The following is a 4,981-nucleotide window of genomic DNA, read 5'->3' on the forward strand; positions in this document are numbered from 1 at the left end:
GCTCTTAAAAAAAAAAAAAAAAGAAGTGGATTGACATTTGCCTGGTGTGATCTGTAGGTTAATGCTGCCCTTCTACTTGGTAAGTAATTTATCCTCATAGGGTTTCCAGCCCTGACTCCATGTACACGGTAATATGACTCTTGGTCATAGCTTCTTATTCCACGGCCACCTCCAGGAACTCCTTACCAGACAGTTTCTCTGACAGCTTCAGTGATTTCTTGTTGCCTCTGCTCAGAGGGAGCCTGCTTCACAGCTTATGCAAATGGATGGACAGAGTTTCCTAAGATTAAAATTGACTTTCCCTCATGCATTGTGTCTGCCTGAAGTTGCAGCCGAAATCACTTCTTCTTCAAGGGAAATTTTTTATTGCTTGATACAGTGATGTATTCAACCTTGGCTGTGATATCCATATTTAAGGGAAAGGGGAGTGATTCAGACTCCCTACTGCAGAGCTTCAAGACCGTGGCTGAACGGGTACCCATGTGTGGTAGTCTGCCGTCTACATCGCTCTTGAGCCAAGCCACTAAACTCATAAGCCTCTCTCCTCTTTGGGGTCTCTATATTCTGGCACCAACTGCACACGCACTAGCTGCACGTATTTCATTTTTCACACGAACAAGTGAATTATTACAGGGTTCCTGCTTTCAGTCTGGGATCCTCCTTGAAGCATTAAAAGACCTTGGGCTCTAATACCCTTCTGATGCACGGCAATCGTAAGCAACATTAACGGCAATTACGGAAGGAGGCTGCCAAGGAAAGAGCCCCATCTATCTTCAGACCCATAATGGTACTTGTGGTGGAAGATTGCCCTTGAAAAACAGAAAGCATGGGTGAATGCTTGTCACCAACATGCAGCCTGAAGGCTTTGTATTCAGTCTAAAGTTGCAATCCAGGAACTGTCTGTCCCATTTAGGAATCTGGGGAGAAAGAGGCGCTGCCAGAGGGCTGTCCATCCCACCTATGCAGGATGGGATGGGGGAGGCTCTGGGGTACTCCTTGCTTTCTGCTGGCTATAGGAAGAGCCTATGTAAGTAATCCTAGACAACGTGCCTTTGCGTGAGCAGGGCTGGCTGAGATAATTCCCAGTCTTAGTGGCTAAGCAAAATTAGCAGGCTGTTGCCTGACAGTCACTAAATGCTGGGCCAGAAATTGAGCCCATTTAATAAGATACACTGTGCTGTGATCTCTAAGTGAACCTTGATCTTTTAGTAGAAGAGCTAAATATTTCTTATTGCTTTTACTAATTGTAGACGTGGTCATGGAAGGGAGCTGTGATTGCCATCGTTGTGGGGAAAGGAATGATTGAATAAGCCCCCTCACAATGACGCAAAGAAATACTTGGTTTTGAACCCAAAGAAACAGTCTAAATTGTTGAAGATGATTGGCTCTCTGCAGTGCCATTCCTTGTAAGAAGTTTGGTTGTCAGTCGCAACTGGGGATGTCAGTAGCTAAAGGGTTGCCACAGTAGTGGCAACTGTGCTTCTTCAGTGACTGCCTGCCTGCTTTTAGACCCGGTCTGTTTAATTAAGGCCATCGCAAACCAGAGATCGGGGTTGTGCTCTGCTTCTATTTCGGTTATTAGCCAATGCACAACCCCTCGAGATACTGCTCCTTCAAACAACACAAAGCAGGTCATCTGCAGCAAAATGCAATCACAGTTCTGCAGCAGACAAGCTGCTGAAAAGAGTCTCCATTCTATGCTAATCTAGTCCTGGCGCACAGTTCAAAGACAAATTAAATCAATGCAAAGCTCTCCAAATACTTCTTCAATAGGGCTTGGGCCAGCCTGAATCACACTTCCAGTTCCATGGCCCCTTAATAACTATGAAAGTAGCTGAGAGGATCTGGCAAGGATCTGACAGGTTTATTTTCGTTTCTTCCCATCAGGTCTTATCAATTAATTCTAGGAACAATGACCCAGATTCTCAGTTGCTCTTGCTGCAGGAGCTGAAGCTCAGGCTCTCCTTTTAGCAGAAATCCGAAACAAGCTTTTTCAGATCATAAAACTCTGTTAATGCAGATAAAATTTTTAATAAAAAGGCTTTTTTTTTAGCTAGTTATGAAAATCATCTGGAAAAGATGCACCTTTATTAGTCTGTCCCTGATGGCAGAAGATGCTGCATTGAATAACGCATTCTTTACACCTTTAGAAGTCTTTTAATGTTAAGCAACTACCTCTTTAACCTACTCAAGTTCCTTTTGACAGGCTCATGTACTGTCTTTAAGATTATGGCACCATTTCTATCACGTAGGAAGCCAGGCCATTTTAACATACTATTGGGGATTTCAGCTGTTTTTCAGTGGTGGGTGGCCTGCCTCTTCCCTGCCACCCTTCCTCCCATCCCCACAACAGGTTCAAAGTTCAGGTCACAGCAACTCCCTGAGCAATGCAGCAAAGCAGAGCAATACACCTGTGTACTTTTAAGCTTGTGATTAGCTCCAGAAATGCTTTGCTGAGTCAAATCCAATGAATTCAACACCTTGCAGACTCAAGCTGTAATCCAGGCTTGGAAAATTCTCAAACTTTCCTAAGAACATTTTCAGTTATTAAAAATGACCAGTGCAATATAAAATATCCATTAGAGAAAGCTCTTGTGAAGCAGTAGAAGCCGCCTGTGCATCTAATTTAGTGATTTGTGTGGCGAATTGGAGACACCGTTCATTTTTACATGCATGCTTAAGTCTAGAAAGCACCTGTGTAGGCAAGTCAAGAGGTGTGAATGTTGTACCATAAACATATGTATTAGGCACATGGGGCATGATGTGGATATCAGATGTGCAAGGATGGTTGCTCACACTTTCATTGGAGTGCAGTTATTAGACATGTCTTTTACATTTCATTAACTTGTGACCTTAGCAGAAGCAATTGCGCATGGTTTCCAGGTTTGCTTGAACTTTGGCAACAGCCTGATTTTGATGCTGAGCCATCGTTCACAACAACTGCAAAAGAAGCCAACAGACCAGGCAGCAACACAGTGCTCACCACAGCCTCATCCTGCTGGTAAGGCACGAATGGTATTTGATAGGGAGGTGCGATAAGGACCACAGTTTGGATTTAGATTCACCCCCACATACTCATTTCTCATTTATAATTCCCCTCACTTTCTCCCTCTCTTATATTTGGCTTTCCAAATCTAAAGCCGTGGAGGAAGTAGCCCAATATTTCAGCACTTACTCTGAAGGGCCAAAAGATGTGATCAACTAGCCAAGAGGACACCAGTACCCAGCACTTAAGGAACAGAATGTAAAACCAGGCTTTCTTGTTGAGCAAGCACTGGAGGCTGCAGTTTTCAATCTCGTAACTGTCACTGGTGTGTATTTATGCCACTCTGTGCAGCCCTCCACAGCTGGCACAGAGAGGAGCTCATGGATGTGAAGGGGAAGGAGGTTTTTTGGCATCGTTTGCAGCAATTAGGAAAATATAATTGGCATCCTTTTAATGAAAGGAATGAACCACATCCAAAAAGCGCAAAACACACGTGGCGGCCAGAGAGGTCCAGAACCACAACTGAGTGGAGGTAACCTGATGGCGGCCATGTGAAAACAAGCAAGCAAAAAACAAGAGCAAAACAGGTGCAAACCAAGCTCCCTTCCTGAATTTCTAAATGAGGACCCATATATATTTTTTTGAAATATGCAATTATTTTAGAAAGCACTAAAGATTATTCAGGAGGACAGCTCCCCTGGCTGCTGACACCAAATTCATTTGGCCACGTTGAGAAAATGCCTAGTAGACAATACAGGTGCATTAAGATTACATTGAGGAATGAAGCTAAAAGCCGACTTTCATGCCCTCAGCAGTGACAGTGACATTGGCTATAGAATAGCGCTAGTTAGGCTTATCAGAACTGTGTGCGAGTGTTTTGATGAGTGACATTCATAACTGTCAGCAAAGCTCCCCGTGAGGGCAATACAGCTCCAAAACAAAGACTCCATTCGCTGTCTGCCTTGGCACTTGCTAAAATATTGCTATGTTTTCATTTACTCTATGACACCAAAAAAGGGGCATATATAGGTAAGTAGGATCTTCTAGGTCATTAAGGTCAAGACCCTGCTATCGCAGGTAATGGCATCATATAATCCCTTTTAAAAAAAATATATATATAAGCTATTGGCCAGTGGAGTTAAGCACCTACCAAGTTTTGATTCTGCTATGACATTTATGTCTGTGACACTGATGTGTCTGCAGAGGGCAAATCTCCAGGTGTTCAAAAATGCAAATGTCTTGAGGCTTAAATAATCCCAATTCTACATGGCTTTAGCTGCCCAAATATCATTAAGGATTCAGGCATAAACACGGACCTTAGCCTGTCAATTAAACAAACAGTTAGGCTATTTATGCAAGGGAAAATGATATGCCCCCCCCTTCCAAAAAGGAGTAAATGTGGACAGTGTTGAAACATTATCTTTCTCTTTTTACATTTTACATGTTTTATGTGACACTCTACATCTTTTCAACTTTAGGATTACTAAAGAATTTGGACTGAAAATGCTTCCTCTAATGGCTTTCCTTTCTCTTTTAAAACAGTCTTATCAGATACACCAACTTTACACTGAACTTTGCTGTCACAGTGTACTGTTTCTATACTTTTTAAAAACATATTTTGCCTGTTTCAGCATTTTTGAAACACTGCAAAGTCAATTAAAAGTTATAGATCATATTTTAGTCAGAAATTCAAGATGCAGTTTTGCTGGATAGCCTGACAGATTTGTTGCCCTGCAAGCCAGACAGGGAGGTTTGCGGAGGGGGGGGGAAACACCGAACCTCTTGCAGCAGGGATTAGGCAATCATCTGTGGAGAGTCTAGCACAGACACTGAGGTTTGTACCCTCTAAATATAATGGTCCCTCCCAGTATGAAAAAGACATTGAGACTTTGACTTGTCTAAAAACACAGATAACTCAGTGACAGATATTTGGTCATAAGTGTCCAAAGCGGGTAACTACTCTGGATGCCTCAGCTCTACTATATCTTTGTAAAC

Source organism: Apteryx mantelli, chromosome 12, assembly GCF_036417845.1.
Source record: "Apteryx mantelli isolate bAptMan1 chromosome 12, bAptMan1.hap1, whole genome shotgun sequence".
Classification (NCBI taxonomy): domain Eukaryota; kingdom Metazoa; phylum Chordata; class Aves; order Apterygiformes; family Apterygidae; genus Apteryx; species Apteryx mantelli.